Source organism: Oryzias latipes, chromosome 4 (genome assembly GCF_002234675.1).
Source record: "Oryzias latipes chromosome 4, ASM223467v1".
NCBI lineage: Eukaryota > Metazoa > Chordata > Actinopteri > Beloniformes > Adrianichthyidae > Oryzias > Oryzias latipes.
In genome coordinates, this window is record NC_019862.2 from 2,057,542 (window position 1) to 2,076,963 (window position 19,422).

Here is a 19,422-nt window from a genome sequence, read left to right on the forward strand (position 1 = left end):
CACAACACAACACATTAACTTTACACACAACACATTCACTTTACACACAACACATTAACTCACAACACAACACATTAACTCACAACACAACACATTAACTTTACACACAACACATGAACTTTACACACAACACATTAACTTTACACACAACACATTCACTTTACACACAACACATTAACTCACAACACAACACATTAACTCACAACACAACACATTAACTCACAACACAACACAATAACTCACAACACAACACAATAACTCACAACACAATATCTCACAACACAATATCTCACAACACAACACATTAACTCACAACACAACACATTAACTTTACACACAACACATGAACTTTACACACAACACATTAACTTTACACACAACACATTCACTTTACACACAACACATTAACTCACAACACAACACATTAACTCACAACACAACACATTAACTTTACACACAACACATGAACTTTACACACAACACATTCACTTTACACACAACACATTAACTCACAACACAACACATTAACTCACAACACAACACAATAACTCACAACACAATAACTCAAAACACAAGATCTCACAACACAATATCTCACAACACAACACATTAACTCACAACACAACACATTAACTTTACACACAACACATGAACTTTACACACAACACATTAACTTTACACACAACACATTCACTTTACACACAACACATTAACTCACAACACAACACATTAACTCACAACAGAACACATTAACTTTACACACAACACATGAACTTTACACACAACACATTAACTTTACACACAACACATTCACTTTACACACAACACATTCACTTTACACACAACACATTAACTCACAACACAACACATTAACTCACAACACAATAACTCACAACACAATAACTCACAACACAATATCTCACAACACAACACAATAACTCACAACACAACACAATAACTCACAACACAACACATTTACTCACAACATAACACAATAACTCACAACACATTAACTCATGGCCCAGAAGGGTCACAACACAACACATTAACTTACCTCACAACACTTTAACTCACAACGGAAGTAAAGCAGCAATTGAAGTGCTTTTATTCTGAAATTTGAGCGGCTAACTGCCTAACAGAAAGTAATGTCACAGTGAGCTGTGGAGGGAGCATGATTTTTCTGAAGGAGCAGCTAGCAGCAGTGTTGCCAGAAACTTTCTCTTTGTTAAGTTTCTCCTTCCTCTAAACCAGGGGTCGGGAACCTTTTTGGCCAAGAGAGCCATAAACGCCACATATTTTGAAATGTAATTTCGAAAGAGCCATACAATAATGTAGTGTCTCTTTCCCACACTGAGGCACGGAGACTTAACCTCTTTTAAGGTTCTTTATTCGGGTTACTGTAAACCGCAACAAACGCCGTATAATTAATTCAGCAACTCCTGAATCTCTCCCGCCGAGACGAGACGAGAGAGAGCGCTTCTACCAACTTTATATTCACCTGCTCCCGCTGCAGCCCTCCCCTTTCCCTTATTCGGCCCATAGCTGAACCCCATTGGTCCAAACTACCTAACAACAGGCTGAGCGACAGAACTGAGGGCCAATCAGATCTCTGCTTGATCGATGCGTTCCATGAACTCCAGAACTTTTAACGCGGCCCAACAGCCATCCAACTCAGTCCGCGACAATATGTTTAAAACTAAAATACAAGTGAATGTGTGCATTTGATGTAATTTCAACCTTTTTAAAGTACAATAAGTCTGTGGATTCTTTTTAATAACATTGTTATGCTATTGCTAATAAATGATGTGTATTTCTCGTGGTAGTTTTGCTGATTGTCTAGTCTGGTTGATACGTGGTGAGTTTCTGCTTCATGCAGGCGTTGAGACTTTAAACGTGATCTTAGGTTGGTCTGAATGTTCTGTAGATGTGACAAAGACTGCTCACATGCAGACGCGGAGACAAACACACACTCACACACTGCAGTGAGTGACGGGCATTGGGTTTTACGTTTTTACAATCCCTGCGCGATTCACCTGCTGTCCCCACAACACCTCACCCCACCCTCTGCTTTCTCCCTCACACATCCTGTCCCCGCAACTGCGCGCTCTTTCTCAGAGACGGGAGCGCACAGTTTTAGGCACGGCAATTCACAGGTTTCCGGGTGGTACAAACTCTGTGAATTAATAGACAATTTTAAACTTATACTAGTGCTGGCGCAGATTTGTCTCTCTAAGCACCGCTACTACTGCGCGCCTCTGCCATCGCATCGCGCACGAGAAGGACTGGTCTAATGAAGAAAAAAAATTTGAATTAAAGATTTGTCTGCGAGCCACATGTGACCATCAAAAGAGCCATATATGGCTCCCTCCGCTGTCACACCCCTCTCTGTCCTGCACGCCCGCTCCTCTCCTCTCCTTTCTTCCGCTCCCTCCTCTCACACAGGCGCGTGCAGTCCCCAACACACACACAAACAAACACACACACACACACCCACTCCGCAACACTATACACCAAGAATGTGGAGAGATGGGGTTTAGTATTTTGGAGAGTTCTACTTGGTAATCATGTTTCCATGTTTGAGATCATGAGATCATCCCAGAGAGAGTCTCTGCTTCAACTCCTGCAGTGAAAGCTGCATCTAAATCTGACGCCATGTTTGCATCTCTGACAGTTTGAAGCCAAAGCCCCTCCCCCGCCTCTCTACCTGCTTTTCCTCTCTACCTGTTCACATCCTCTGCTGCTGAGTTGTTTCCCCCAACACTCCTCCAGTGTATCCTACACAGAGAGCGCAAAATACGGTCATCATAGGTTGACGCGATTGTCGGCGCGCTCCGGCATTGCACACGGAAGAAAGAGCCGCATATAGCGGGGTAGAGCGGGTTAAGAAAATGAATGAAAGAAGGCCGGTCCGCTGAAGAAATATTCAATACTGTCCTCCTTTTATTAGATCAGGAGAAAGAAGAATACACAGCTTTCAATGAGTTTTCCCCCTACTGGACTGATTTAGCACCCGATCCGATGATTTTTCAAAATAAAAGATGGTTCAGACTAATAATAAAAGGATCGATAAACACAGACACCGATCCATGTAGCGATCAGACCATAACTTTAGCTGGTATCTCCTCCTACACGCAGCCGCAGTGTCAGGCTTTTAAGAGGCGGGGCGTTGCACCCCCCCAACAACAGGTTAGATGACAGAGCCCGTTAAGCGTCTCTGCCTGGTGCGTTTATGTGACAGACAGAGCTGTGGGTGGTGGTTTGTCCCTCATGGTGTTCCATAGTTTAGCATTCATGGCCAGCACCTGTCTGTTGAGCTGTGATTGGCTCACAAGGCTGATAAATAGCAGCAGTGGGAGTTCCATCTAGATGCTGGTTTCCTGGTTTGGCCTTGGTAGGTGAGCTTGACATGTGGACTGTTTTTACTAATGCTTTTAATCATTTGAGTCCTTTTACTAAAGTTTTTAGCATTTGAGTTTGCAACATTTTAAATTCTATTTATATTAACAGGTGGTGGCATGAGTTCTGACCCTGGGGCATGAGAGGTAATATAAGGGTTTGTAAAACATGTGTTTGTCCCAGGGGAGAACTAACTTATTTTTCTTTTTCCAGCAGAGTTGCCACTGCTGTTTTGCTTGTAGTTCTTTTAGTCATTGTTTTTAATGTTTTAATCAAGCTTGACGCCCTTGCTTTTATCCATTTTTAAACTGCTTTGTGCTCATTTTTAGTATCTTGGTGTCTGGACCTGGCTGAAGGTGGCTGCCTCCTCTTATCCTTATGGTAGCTGGTGGGTGCCATATATAGTACTGTGTAAGGGGGACCCCCCTGTTTTCAGCCCATAAATTGGTGGTGACCTGCTCAGGTGCACCTCTTCTGTTTTTATATTTTCTTTTAATCACTGTTTGGGTTGTGGTGTGTTTTTGTGTGCATTTGGGCCCTGAGCAGGTGCTCCTGGTGAGAGTTGGATCAGAGATCTCCCTTGGTGGTGTTTGTGGCTACCCGCCGGTGCAGTGGGGCTGAGGCGATCTTGGAGGCAGCCGCCCTCATGCAGTGTTGGAGTGCGGTCCAACTGTCCGAGCCTATTTTAACTTTCTCTTTTATGGAACTTGTGTCAAGTTTTTAATAAATTATATGTTTTTAACCTATCAAATCCAGTCTCCGTTTGGGTTACAAATGTAAGAGGGCGTTCGGTCACAAAGTGGCGTTGTCGGCAGGATCGGATTCCTCTTCTGAATTTAAGACTTGGATCTGGATTTTTGTTTTTTTTAAATGTCTTTTTAGTTTGTTTGTTTTAAAAGCAAAACAGCAGTGGGCACAGCGTGGGACTTGAATAACGAGGGTGCTACATTGCCAGCCCAGCACTTCAGAGAGACTCCACCTCAGCGATGGCAGATGAAGTGGAGCAGTTAAGAGACCAGGTTCGCCAGCTTCAGGAGGCCAATGATCGGCTGTTACAGCACCAAGCTTCAGCCGGCCCAGCTAATCCCAGAGACTTTGTGGACCCACCAAGTCCGGCTTTGTTGGACAGATTGATGTACCTCCCCAGGGAGCGAAAGTGTCCAGTGTTCCGAGGGCGTGTGGGGGTGGGTATCGATGACTGGGTGGAGGAAGTTGAAGCTTGTGTACGTGCTAGACGCCTAGGTGCTCTTGATAAAGCATTTTTCATCTTTGACCATTTAGAGGGTGAGGCTAAAGAGGAGATACGATATAGGCCGAGATGTGAGAGGGAAGACCCAGGAAAGATTATCAATATTCTGAAGGAGCTGTATGGCTGTTCAAGTTCTTATGTAGCCTTGCAAGAGAATTTTTTCTCCAGAACCCAACAGGAGGGTGAATCCCTCCAAGAGTATTCTCATGCCCTGCTCTCAGTCATGGACAAGATTAAGCAGACCTCCCCTGAGTCTGTGCCTCAATCAGACAAACTCTTGCGCGACCAGTTTATTGAACATGTCCTGGACCCAGACCTTCGTTGGGAGTTAAAAAGGATGGTGCGTTTAACCCCGCAAATGTCGATGTGGGAGGCACGGACTACAGCAATTCAGTGGGAACGTGAAGGTAGACCAGGGGAGGATCGTCGTGGTGGCCTTTATCCAGTCCCTTCTATTTGTGCTATGCAAGGTTCAAATGTGAAGCCTGGCGCCCCTCCTCCCTCAGTTGGTGTCATTGGCCCTGAACTGGTGGAGTTGCGTGCTCTAATCTTAAAGCAACAGGAGCAGATTAATAAGCTGACTGATGCCATGGCTATATTACAGAGAGCACCGCGGCAAACTCGGCCAAACCGTGCAGCCATCATTTGTAGGCGATGTCAGCAAGTGGGTCATTATGCAAAAGAATGTGATAATGAACGCGTTCGCACTCGGAGCCCTTCTACCCTATCCCCCCAACAGGGGGATAGTGGTCTTATTTCCCAGGTTGTGGGAAACTAGTTCCCTCCAGCATGCTGAGCCACACGTTGGAAGGGGACCTTACTGGCTCTAACAGTGAGAATTCAGTTGACCCTAACTTGACCTCCCTTGTTGCACAGTGCCCTAAGGTAGCTGTTAGAGTGGGAGGGGTAATTGTGAACTGTTTGTTAGACACAGGATCAATGGTGTCTACAATGGTGGAGAGCTTTTTCATTTTAAAGATGACCTTCAGCACTGTCATTGGTTGCACCTACGTGCGGCCAATGGTTTGGACATTCCCTACACAGGCTACGCAGAGTTCACGGTTGAGGTGCTGGGAAAAGTAATTCCTCAACGAGGGTGGCTAGTGGTCAAAGATCCCCCGGGCCAGCCTCGTCCTGCGGTGCCTGGTGTTTTGGGGATGAATGTAATCAATCAGTGCTATGATGTGCTATTTGGTCAGCATGGGCCTTCTTTGTTTGATCTCCCACCCCTAGTGCATGCTTCACCTCCATGGCAACAGGCGCTACAGTATTGTCATCAATCCCGGCGTCATCCAGTCAGAACAGGCCTGGCCAAGGTTAGAGGCCGCAGACCTATTCTAATACCGGGAGGTACAGTTAAGTTGGTAGCGGCCACTTGCGCACCATACTTTGGCAATGTCTCGTCTGTTCTGCTGGAGCGAGCTAGTAGCCCGTTACCGGATGGCCTTTTGGTTTCACCTTGTTTGGTCCGTGTAGAGAATGGCACAGCCTTTATTCCAGTTGTGAATGTAGCACTCACGCAGACAAAACTGTACCCCCGCAGCATTGTGGGTAATCTGGTCCAAGCCACAGTTCAAGGGCTCCCTTCAGGGATTTGTGAGATTCCAGAGGAGTCTGGGGTTACAGCCTCTATCAAGGTCCACGAGGGTCACGTTAGTAGTGTTGGCCAACAGTTACAGAACATTGATCTGTCTGAGCTATCGGAGACCGAACAGAAACAAGTGAGGACATTTCTGTTGAGGCATGAGTCAGTTTTCTCTGCGTCTGAAAGTGATCTTGGCTGTACTAACCTGATTTCACATGAAATCACTCTGCTCGATGACAAGCCTGTTAGACAGCGGTATAGGCGGTTGCCCCCCTCTGATTATGAGGCGGTGAAGGCCCACTTGCGACAGCTGTTGGATAGTCAGGTTATCAGGGAAAGTAGTAGCCCCTATGCCTCTCCTATTGTGCTGGTGCGAAAGAAGGATGGTTCCCTCCGAATGTGCGTCGATTACCGGCAGCTTAACCGCAAGACTAGGAAAGATGCCTTCCCTCTTCCCCGCATTGAGGAGTCTTTGGATGCCCTTTGTGGGGCCAAATGGTTTTCCACGCTCGACCTGGCTAGCGGCTATAACCAAGTGTCAGTGAATGAGAGAGATCGCCCAAAGACTGCTTTCTGCACACCATTTGGGCTATTTGAGTTCAACAGGATGCCCTTTGGTTTGTGCAACGCGCCAGCTACTTTTCAGCGGTTGATGGAGAGGATGTTTGGGGCAGAACATTGTCAATCCCTCCTACTATATCTGGATGATATTATTGTGTTCTCTTCCAGTGTAGAGGACCACTTAAATTGTCTGGATCGGGTGCTGGGTCGACTGCACAGAGAAGGACTAAAAGTTAAGCTGGAAAAGTGTTGCTTTTTCAGGAAGGAGGTCAATTACCTTGGCCATCTGGTCTCCCGTGAAGGGGTATCTACGGATCCATCCAAGGTATCAGCTGTGGCCAATTGGCCACACCCCACAACTGTCTCTGAGCTTCGGTCCTTCCTTGGATTTGCCAGTTATTACAGGCGGTTCGTGGAGGGGTTTTCAAAGCTGGCTGCACCATTACATCGCCTGGTTGCTGAATTGGCAGGCAGAAAAGGAAAAGAACCACCCCTGGAGAGCCACTGGAGCAATGCATGTGAGGCAGCTTTCAATGAGCTTAGGAGGAGACTGGTGAGTTCACCCACTCTGGCATTTGCCAATTTTAACCTCCCGTTTATTTTGGAAGTTGATGCAAGCCATGCAGGCCTTGGAGCAGTTTTGTCTCAAGAGCAGAATGGCAGGGTTAGGCCCATCGCCTATGCCAGTCGAAGCCTCAGCCCAGCAGAGAAAAACTATAGTTCCATGAAACTAGAGTTTCTTGGAATGAAGTGGGCTATGACTGAAAAGTTTCGGGAGTATTTGTGGGGCCAACATTGCACCGTGTGGACTGATAACAATCCATTAAGTCATTTGGAAACAGCCAAGCTGGGGGCAACTGAGCATCATTGGGTGGCCGAGCTGTCGGCATTCAACTATGATGTAAGATATCGACCAGGGCGGGCTAATACAAATGCAGATGCATTGTCCAGGCAGCCACCCACAGCAATGACAAGGATGAACACTGAGTCAATGTTGGAAGGAGTAGCCATCCCGGTTGCTATACATCAAGCTGTTCGACAGGAACCGCAGTTTACCCAGTATGCCGTCTCTGCTTTTCCCTCATATACTCTAAATGATCTCAAATTGTTACAGGAAGCAGACCCCACTATAGGTGCCTTTCTTCAATTCTGGAAGGCACAGAAAGCCCCAAGTTCCAGTGCTCGGGACAAACTGTCAGGACCGGTTCGAGTACTGTTACGGCAGTGGGACAAGATCACAAGTAAGGATGGTTTGATCTTTCGAAAGGTACAGCGGCCAGATGGAGGGGAGGAGATCCTACAACTGCTGTTGCCTATGTGCCTCAAAGAAGAAGTCCTGCAGCAGCTGCACGATGACCATGGCCACCAGGGGATTGAACATACCACTGAGCTAGTAAGGCAGAGATGTTATTGGCCAGGAATGAGCGATGACGTTAAACAATGGTGCAAAGACTGTACACGATGTATCCTGGCAAAGACCTCTCAGCCCAAACTCAGTGCACCCATGGGGCATTTGTTGGCTTCCCGCCCAAACCAAATCTTAGCAGTGGACTTTACCCTTCTGGAACCAGCTACTGACAGGAGAGAGCATGTCTTGATAATGACGGATGTGTTTTCTAAATTCACACAGGCGGTGCCTACCAGAGACCAGAAATGCGCAACGGTGGCCAGCGCCCTTGTTCGGGAGTGGTTCTTCCGTTTTGGTGTTCCCGCTCGCCTCCACTCCGACCAAGGACGCAGCTTTGAAAATGCTGTTGTCGGTCAGCTGTGTAGCCTGTACGGAGTGCAGAAATCCCGGACTACACCATACCACCCCCAGGGAAATGGGCAGTGTGAGCGGTTCAATCGGACAATGCATGACCTGTTGCGGTCACTGCCAGCAGAGAGGAAAAGACACTGGCCAGAATACCTGCCTCAATTGGTGTTCTGTTACAATACCACTACTCATCAGTCAACAAGTGAGTCACCGTACTACTTGATGTTTGGCCAAGAACCTCAACTGCCGGTCGATTTCCTTCTGGGCAGGATTGAAGAGCCAGAACGGGGGCAAGTGACTGACTGGGTGCGAGAACATCAGCGCCGCCTTGCAGTGGCCTTCCATGGCACCAGGGAACGTCTACAGGCAGCTGCCCTAAAACGCAAAGACCGGCATGACCGCCAAACCCTCTGTGATCCATTGGCAGAGGGGCAGCTAGTGTACCTGAAAAACTGCACCATGCGCGGTCGCACCAGGATTCAAGATGCCTGGAGTCCTGTTTTACATAAGGTAATACAGGCCCCTACACCAGATGGAGTTGTGTACTCAGTTGCACCCGTTCAAGATCTGGGTAGGATTCGTCAAGTCCACCGAACCATGATGAAGGCAGCCAATGTGGATCGGGCCTCAGAGCTGCCTCACATGCAGGAAGTGCCTCAGGTAACCGAAATGCAGTCTGGTGGTGAGGAAGACGACCAGGGTGCATGGGTCATGCTTGACCCCAGAGGAGGCCAACCTGAACCATCCTATGCACAAACCCTCCTTCAAGGTGACCTTGTGGACAATGTTACACCTCAGGAAGAGTGCGTCCCTGCTACAGAACCTTTCCAAGCTCCTGTGTTACCCACTGGGTCTGATGCAGAAGGTCTGAGGAGGTCTACACGCGCCACAGCAGGACGACATAGAAACCTGCATCACCTCCCAGCATCAGTGTTAAATCAGGCAGATGGGGCTACGAACTCCCAGGTAGCTGAGGTAGAGGGTTGCATTACTGCCATTTTTCGACCATGGTGTTGAGTAGGTAGATTTGTTTTTTTGTTTTTTTATCCGTGGGGCACGGATACAAAAAGGGGGGGTAAAATGTGACAGACAGAGCTGTGGGTGGTGGTTTGTCCCTCATGGTGTTCCATAGTTTAGCATTCATGGCCAGCACCTGTCTGTTGAGCTGTGATTGGCTCACAAGGCTGATAAATAGCAGCAGTGGGAGTTCCATCTAGATGCTGGTTTCCTGGTTTGGCCTTGGTAGGTGAGCTTGACATGTGGACCGTTTTTACTAATGCTTTTAATCATTTGAGTCCTTTTACTACAGTTTTTAAGCATTTGAGTTTCAACATTTTAAATTCTATTTATACTAACAGGTGGTGGCATGAGTTCTGACCCTGGGGCATGAGAGGTAATATAAGGGTTTGTAAAACATGTGTTTGTCCCAGGGGAGAACTAACTTATTTTTCTTTTTCCAGCAGAGTTGCCACTGCTGTTTTGCTTGTAGTTCTTTTAGTCATTGTTTTTAATGTTTTAATCAAGCTTGATGCCCTTGCTTTTATCCATTTTTAAACTGCTTTGTGCTCATTTTTAGTATCTTGGTGTCTGGACCTGGCTGAAGGTGGCTGCCTCCTCTTATCCTTATGGTAGCTGGTGGGTGCCATATATAGTACTGTGTAAGGGGGACCCCCCTGTTTTCAGCCCATAAATTGGTGGTGACCTGCTCAGGTGCACCTCTTCTGTTTTTATATTTTCTTTTAATCACTGTTTGGGTTGTGGTGTGTTTTTGTGTGCATTTGGGCCCTGAGCAGGTGCTCCTGGTGAGAGTTGGATCAGAGATCTCCCTTGGTGGTGTTTGTGGCTACCCGCCGGTGCAGTGGGGCTGAGGCGATCTTGGAGGCAGCCGCCCTCATGCAGTGTTGGAGTGCGGTCCAACTGTCCGAGCCTATTTTAACTTTCTCTTTTATGGAACTTGTGTCAAGTTTTTAATAAATTATATGTTTTTAACCTATCAAATCCAGTCTCCGTTTGGGTTACAAATGTAAGAGGGCGTTCGGTCACATTTACTGAGCTTCAGTACATAAAAGTTCACCCACACGGCCTAACGTAGTCCGCTATTATATATTCATGAGGGAAAAAACCCGCCGAACTGACCCTAAAACAGCCCAAATTATGAAAACCCGGCCAAAGCCATTTTTACCCGCAAATTTAGAACCAAAATCGCCCAATCTGGCAACACTGCTGCTATCTTCTCTTGTAGAAAAATCATGCTCCCTCCGCAGCTCACTGTGACGTTACTTTCTGTTAGGTGGTTAGCCGCTCAGCCCAGTGGAAATTTCAGAATAAAAGCACTTCCATTGCAGCTTTACTTCCGTTGTGAGTTAATGTGTTGTGTTGTGACTCTTCTGGGCCACCGTATAATTTGGCTTACATTAATTGCGAAAACCCTCTACTACTGTAAAGTGTTGCATATCAGTGCAAAAGCTACGTTTCTCAGCTTCAGAATCTGGTTTAATTGCGTAAAAACTGATTCATAGATTCATAGAAGATTTACGGCAATTCAAAGAATGTCAACATCGTAGCTAAAGCTCTGATGTTAAAGTCCCACTTCAATCATCTTTGGACTCATTTTTAAAACGTTCCCCGTCGTTTTTTCATTGTATTATGTATCTAGCCACAATCTAAAAATCTGTGACATTTTTTCAGCGTGGCAAGAAATTCACCTGTCCCAACTTCCCATCATCCCTTTTTTTTACACTCGCTCCCACTAGCTTACAGCCCCTCAACACAATAACAGAGAGCAATATGGGAGCTATATCCCGCTGTACAGTTTGAGCCAGATTCCAGGTCAGACGAGGAAAACCGACTGTAGCACCTATGACATTTTAGTCTGCTCCTGATTCACAATGATCTGAATAAAGAAATATTCAAACATAACATTAGGCTTAATTTTCTTAATATAAGTCCTCCATCATGAGAAAAATGCCACGAGAACATATTGAAAACACCAAAAACATGATTTTCATTGGAATGGGTCTTTGAAGGGTGAAACAAAGCAAATCAAATAATTTTGCTTCACCTGGAGCGCAGCAAAAATGGAAAAACACTCAAAGAAATGCACTATCAATATCTATCAACTATCTTTTTTTTAGAGGATGACATTACACAGCATCTTATGTATAGTATGTATCGTATGTCAACTCATTGCTACACCTTGCAACTGACAACGGAGTCAAAGATTGTGAATTCAACTTAACTGTGATTCTTTTAAACCAATACTCAACATTGAACTGGCATTGCCATCTGTGAGGGACCCATTCATTTTCTGTGCCAACCACAACAACAAACAAACATCCCAAACGTAACTCTCACCAGAGCAACAACAAAAAAGAAAACCATTTGCTTTTTTTCATGTGGAAAATTTGTGGGTTGAAACATGACAAGGTAATGCTATACTCTCCTGGAAGAATGAAACAACATCCTCTGTTCACTTGCCTTTACACTCCCACAGAAGCCAGAAACAGCAGGACAGAGGCATGGAAAAAGGGAAATGAAGGGAGGAAAGATGGCAGGATGAGAGTGAGAAATCTAGATGACAAATTGATGATGCCATTCCCACTTTGACACCCACCTACTCCTGCCATGTGCTAGGGTTTGCTTTGGAGAAAAAAGATAGAACCAGTCGACCCACACTCCTTCTCCCTCCTTTTCTCCCGTCCCTTCTGACACAGAGCCATCTCTCTCTGATCATGTATCTTCCTTCCTCCCACTCTCCTGGTCATTGTTTAGTTGAGGTAAAAGTGATGACAGGTGCTGGGATGACCCCTCCCCTTTCTAATATTTGTCATTCCTCACATCCCACAGTTGACAACTGCGTCCGCCCACACACATTTTCACCTTTTTATGATGTTAAATATTTAATGGACAGGAGTGCACAGACAACATTTGTTGTTAAGGAGTGTGTAAAATAGTGTGTTGAGTTTCTTATTGTTGTTTTGTATTCATAACCATAGATGGTGCGTGAAAACAAAATCCATTTGAAGGGCTGGTTGTGGGATGATAGTCACATGTGAGACCTTCACCATCTATTATTTACATATTGTTTACATGATGGGTGTTTGCACTAGAAAATAGGTTCTCTTCTTCAAGTTGTATTTGTCTGACAGCAAGGAGGATCTGCTGTGAAAGAAAAAAACTCCTGGTTCCCATCTCACTGCAAAGCTGAGCAGAATTTCATGCGTTGTGAGAGCACTGTGAGTCTTCATGAGTGTAAAGCAAAAAGAAATGGAGCACAGAGGGGACAAAGATAACACACTGTCGAGTTTTATTGCAGTGGATGCAATTCACATGGTGGTAGCTCTCCCCATGGTGACATTCAGGCCCCCACATGTGTCATCCAGTGATCTCATTGTTGTGAGCCACAAATAAACGCGCACACACAGTCCTCTACCGAGACACGACCTCAATATCTTCCCTGAATGCAAAGAGAACTTTGCAGAAGCCTGGTATGCATGAGAGCCCCCACACGACGTGCACAGAAAGACCGCAGCTGAAAGGTGGAACAGACCGAGCGCTTCAAAAACCACTCGCTTCATGCACTATGAAGGTGGACAGAGAATGTTAGTGTGGGAGGTAGAAGCCTAAGACATGGAGCAAAGCAAGCAGCAGCAGCGTGAGAGTTAGAAAGTGAAGGTAAGAGAAACAGCTGAAGGTAAGCCTGTCACATCAACTAACTTGGATTCACTAACTAGGCCAACTCATGGCCTTTGGATCTACCCTTCTAAAAAGATAGCTTTGGCAGCTTTTCTCTATGTTAAGGTGGAACATAGGAGCTTGGAGCTACCCTGTTCACATTGACCACTTCCCTCTTTATCACCATCATCATTTTTAGCATTTCCATTCTCCAAGGTAGACATTTCTCCTCTCCCACTGGTTCAAATTAGTAGCTCTGTAAGGATTCTGATGTTTAGTTTGGTTTTGTTTTTCTTGTTCATGTTTTTGGTTTCCTTTTTGTCAGTCACACCAGTTTCAGCTTCATGATCCACAGCTGTCCTCAGTTCAGTTGATTGCCCTCAGCCCATTTAAGTGTCTGGATCATCCTTGTCAGGTCATCTGCTCTTTACTACTTTGTCACCTTTTTGTTTCTCCCCATGAATTTGTCATGTTTCGGTTTGTTTATTAAATGTTTTGCTATCTGTCGCCATTCCTGGTCTCCTGCAGTTTGGTCCTCCACAACCAGTTCCTGACAAGCTCACTCTCCACCAAAAGAAGAACCTCACCAAAGAGCAGACACTTTGTTATTTCAGCCTTGAGTTGGCAGCAACTCTCAATGGTCAGAGAAAGCTCCATTTTAGAGTGCAGCCGGCCACAACATGGCAGTAGCAGTCAGAAGCAGGACACAGGAACTGAATGCAATCTTAAATAGCATGAAAAAGAATTTCCAGACATCAAAATGAAATGTTAAAAATGGAAACCTAATGAGGAACCAGAAAAGTGCTGACATTGCTGATTGGATGATGTTGTTTGATTTTAAATGTTTTAATTGTTTGATTTCCTGTTTTAATTGTCGTTGTTAACTTTATTATGTTTTTGTATTGAGTGATTATTGAGGCGTTCCCAGGCCAGCAGAGAGACGTGGACACACACCAGACGCATGCCCTCTGTGAAGTCCACCTGTAAGGAACTTTAATGGTTTGAGGAGAAAATAACATTTGATCTTTCAGGAGTGCAAGCCTTTGCTTCTAATAAGAAGCCAGAGCTGCATTTCTACTTCTCTGAGATCAATGCCGGTGTCTGTGGAACTCCCCAACAAACAGTTAACACCTCGGACGGAGAGGCATAGTGGGGGTGGGAGGATAAGGAAAGGAATGGAGTGAATGAGAGAAGGAGAGAGGAGGTGAGCTCAAGGCTATGGAATCAGGAACTGCTTTTTTCTCTATCAGTCTGCAGCACTACAACACCCACCCCCACCACTAACCCACCCACACAATCACTGCTCCACTTCATTTGAACTGGAATGCTGACTAAAATTCCCACCTACCTCCTCCATATTTCTCCCCCTACCTCACGAATTACAGTAATGGAGGTAAAGAAACAGCCACAGTTAGAAATTGCAGTCCTGTATGACCATCTGATTATGAATCTAACACTCTTAAAGCACTTTCTTCAAACACACTTTCTTTAACCCAGTTCTTGGGTTTTTGTTGTTAGGTTTTAATTATGGGTTATTTTTCGGAGCAATACTAATAATCCGGGTTTTATCCGAGGTTTTATTTCAACCCAATTTACGATTGTTTTTCTGATCCATACATTGGTTCATAACTCAAAATGATTTTAATTCCGAAGCAGAGAAAAGTGGTCTTGCGCTGAAATGCAACACTTTACATAGTGAAATGCTCATGCAGTCAACATAAATCAGCTGATTCTGACGCAGATTTCCAGTGTTATGCCACACTTTAAATTAGTAAAGTTGTATCTCAGTGCAAAGCCGTAATGAAAAGCCACTTTTCTCTGTGTCAGAATCAGCTGCAATCCTGTAGATCACGTAAACGGTAGAAGATTTACGATATGTCAAAGAGCGTGTATTATTTGGGTGTCACCAGTGTTAAAAAGTTAAACTGTAAAATAAGTAAAAAAGTGCTTGTTGGTGATTATAAAATTGTTCATGTTTATGCTATGGTGACCCCAGCCAAGAGATTTGAGTATTGAAACATTTATCTGTTAAACTTTAGCTCCTGCTGATCCAAGAAAGCATCGGGTCAGATGTGTGCCCCTGTTGGTATGTTTGTCTGAATAAATGTTTGTCATAAATTCATTGTTTTTTTTCTTTGGGTTGAACACATATTGATTGGCAATGTGTGATTTTAGAATATTTTTATTGCAATACGTTAGAAGGTTTGACTATGTTATCTACAGTGGGTCCTACGAGCAAAAACAGAAAATTATGGATCTAACCCAAGATTAAGAATCAAATCAATTTAGAGGTTGGATTAATTATTCCCTTTGTAACCCTGGAGTTGGGTTAAAAATAACCTTGTGCTTTATGAGCAGAAAGGGGAGAGGTTATTATGTTGAAATAGCTGACCTGAATAGAACACAGGAAGAGCAAAATGCACTGGCTAATCCTGAGTAAAACAGAGATTTAATGTTTGGTGTCAGATCTGACCTTTTATAAAATCTCTCCATGTTCTAACCCCTGCATATCCAAACTTTTTACTCTGTCCTTGGCCAGAAATCAGTCAATGAATCTAATTCCTACTGCAAGGAACCTTGATAAATAGATTTCACTGCCACCCTTTCAGTGTTTGTCATTAGCTGATTTTCACAGAGTTATCAGAGAGGTGTAAAGACGTTTTACTAGATTTAACAAGGTTTGTGAGATCTCACTCAGAGCCTTGATGCTGTAGTTCTGTGTTATTCTGTGTTAGGATTTGATCATTCTGATATTTTGCTCCACACACTAAAGATATTCAACCTATCCAACCAAAATGTCAACCTTTCATTTTACAACCACTATAGAGAGGGCCTCTCATTTTCTGGGAGAATTTGAAACAGCTTTAACCTTTCCTCAACAATGCTGCAGCTTTGTACTTTGGAATGCTGAGCAATGTTACAAGGTACCAGGTCTCAGTTTTATTCAGGTGCTCTGATCTGGATTCCAAGCAAGTAGGGGTAAAGGATGCAGACACACTAACACCCTATAGAAAGTAAAACACAATCTAAAAGCGTGCGATGAAGGGCCCCTGAGGTTTTGTGGGATCACAGAGCTGTTTAGTGTGTCATCAGCTGTTTTGGCTCTTCCTCTATGCCTCTTCTCTCATTCATTTTACATTTGTTATTGTGAGGTTTCAAAATGTGTCTGTCTCTTGTCTATGGCCCTTTTCTCCTCCCATTAACATTTCCTGTCTCCGCCTCTCTGTGCCTCTTAAGGCTCTTTGCTTCCTCCCTTCTCTCTGCATTCTTTGGTGAGTGGGTGGAAAGTTCATTGGGGATGTGTGATCCCTTCAGGGCAAAGGGTGGGGTGTTGGCGTTGCCTCACAGTATGTGTACCAGACCAGGAAATTCTGATCCACTTATTCAGTCTTTCTCCTCAACTTCCACATGAGTCAGCCAGAGCCTACTCCTGCAGTGGAGGGGAACGCTGCTGAAGGGGATGAAGCATTCCTAACATTTCAGAGAATGTGTCATTAAAAACAATGTAATAAAACTATAACATTTTGTACAAACATGTGTGCTGGTGTACCCTCATTACCTTTTGTTTCCAAGTCCTAGAATGACACATTGCCAACAGATAATGGAAGAAGGACCTCTACTGGTTTTCTCACGACACTTCAGTCTGTGTATAATCTTTGAGGGGTCATCATCGTTGCCTGCAGCCTGAAGGCAAGAACGAAAAAGGCTTAAATTTTAGTGGAAAGAATGCAGCAGGATTAATAATCCTCACAACCACATATTCAGTCCAACACAGCTTTGCTCTCTGTTTTTGCTTTTGTCTCCAACACTTGTTTGTCTGACTTGTCAGGTATCAAATTTAGAAAATAAGTTGGTTTGACTTCTATTTGTTAGTGAAAAAACTGGCACCATTGCACCCAGAGCATTTTCCCTTTTTAAATCATCCTGCTCTGTTCATTGCACGAAAGCAAACAAGCTAGCTCTAGAAACGGCTCTGATCTGTGGGCTGCAGGTGTTGGAGACATAGGCTACAGGAAGTGGTGGGCTACCAGCAAACTGTACTTCCCCTTCCTGTTGCTGTCCTCTCTCGTTTTTTGCCTGCCTGCTTCGGCTAATAATGTTACTCTAAGCAACCCACCACACACCCACGTGGGTACTGGTAGCTAATGTGCTCTAGAACTCCTATGTGCATGCACACAGACAAAAAGGCACAAAAACAAATTTGCATGCAATCCCTGAAGGTTTATTGACGTAAGAAAACTGAAAGCTTATCAGACAACATACAGCATTAGGTTAAAGAATGTGCAAAACAGGGGGAGTTGTCAGAGGAGACTTAGATCGGTACAATGTTCTTTAGTGCCATGTGCAACAAACAAAATGGTCTAGTTGAGTAGCTGTCCGTCACTCTATAGACAGGTAAAACTATAGCCACCTTAATATAAAGTGCATGTACGCACATAAAACCACAAGCTTGATAAAAAGATTTCACTCTCCCTTATGCTCAAATAGCAACACAAAAACAATAGCTTTGTATCACTACAACTTAAAACACTTATTTCAATTTTCTGTAGATTATTACCTTCTTAAAGTGGGCCGGCAGGTTTGACACTTAAACACTTTCAGTCTCCTTTTGTCTTTGAAGAATGTATCACTTACACTCGTGACACAGCCTACACACACACATCATGCTCCTTGTCTCCTTCCAGTCATCCACCTCGTGCGAGAACAGATAGGATACATGTTGGCATGAATCACAGTGAATCATGCTGCCTAAATAGCACCCAACAAGAGGTGTTGCATTTAGCCAGGACATAGACTATTTATAATAGCCAGAGTGTGCACATTCTCATTATAGGTTGCTGAGGATGCTGACAATAGACAGGGAGATGAGAGGTTGGTGGGGCAGTGAGTCCTTTTAAATGTCACCAGAAAAATATCTTCCTATTTGCAGACAGTCGGAGCAGCAGTGTGTCTAATTGCAAAATTCAGAGATGACTGAACTTGGGAAAAGGGGAGGGAAGGACTATTGCTGCTATACTGTAATATTGCAGATGATGGAGCAAAGTTAAGGATATGCACTTTTCACATGTAATCAGCTGTGTTATGAAGAGGTGCTTTGCTTTCCTTAAGTATAAGACAAAATTAAGCAAAACTGGATAAACATTTTCAAAAAAACAAATATCAACTATGTTTTATAAAGTTTATTAAAGTCTTATTAAAGTAAAAACACACTTGAAACACTTCTTGGTTCTCATAATGCCTTCTTTCTGGACGCTCCAGTTGCACTGATAGCGTCATATCAAGGCTGAGTATTGGTCCCTGTAAAGCTGCCTTGGAAGGCAACAAAAGATTAAAAACACACCTTAAAAATCACCTGATAGCAGCAGAAAATCAAATTTCCAGAGAAAAAGCTTCCTCAAATAATAGAACAAATGTTGGTTGAGAGGAGCTCAGTGTGTGAGAAAAGTGTGTAGATTCATCATGCACAAAATTACAAATTTAGGTCAGGCTAATTACTAATCCATGAAAAAATAAAGATACTTTTTAAAATGATCTACTTTTGGTTGCACAGCCTGTCTTTTTTATGTTTTAGTTGGAGAAGAAGGAAGGTCCAGTTCATTGTCAGAGAAGATGTAAGCGCATGTCACATGACTCTACCTAGCCAACAGTTGTCATGGCAGCAGCTTGTCACATCATCTGTGTCTCACCTTGAGTAAATGGAACCTGTGAAACATGTGCACTCTCTACCAGGGAGGTTACTGTGAAGTGAGGGGGCTGTAGTGGAAGTGCGTCAGTCATTCGATCAGCTGGGGACTGTGTGCATTAATGTGTTGGTGGGACGGAATTCTCTTTATTAGGAGCTACAAGGAAGGCTCTGGGCAACAATGTCACTTCAGGGACAAAAGTTACCATGAACAACAGAATGGCAGTTAGCTACTTACCTCGCTGTGACAAGGTGTACTACTTTTTGTTTGACTGCATTTATTTCAAGCTTGTCAAAAACCGTAAAGAACAAACTACAATGGAGTATGTTACATATCGTCAGCCTAATAGCATTTCTGCCTAACTCATTTTTTTGCCAAATTGAGATATTGGCCTAACTATACTCTCCTTTCACTGCTGCACCACCCTGTATAACTGCCTATTTTCTCAGCCAATCAGAAGGCTTCCATCATTCAAAAAACACTATCTGCTTTAGTCATCTAATTGACTTGGGCATTT

At 44.1% G+C, this 19,422-nt stretch overlaps 2 long non-coding RNA genes across 2 annotated transcripts; both read left to right on the forward strand.

The window, feature by feature from the left end:
• The first annotated feature begins 3,433 nt into the window (after positions 1-3,433).
• On the forward strand, positions 3,434-4,147 carry LOC105353783. The gene is made up of 2 exons (XR_002873130.1): positions 3,434-3,784; positions 3,943-4,147. It is a non-coding gene; the product is annotated as an uncharacterized LOC105353783 (long non-coding RNA).
• Positions 4,148-9,585: 5,438 nt separating this feature from the next.
• LOC105353782 lies at positions 9,586-10,545 on the forward strand. The gene is made up of 4 exons (XR_908512.3): positions 9,586-9,789; positions 9,906-9,940; positions 10,124-10,182; positions 10,341-10,545. It is a non-coding gene; the product is annotated as an uncharacterized LOC105353782 (long non-coding RNA).
• Positions 10,546-19,422: the final 8,877 nt, after the last annotated feature.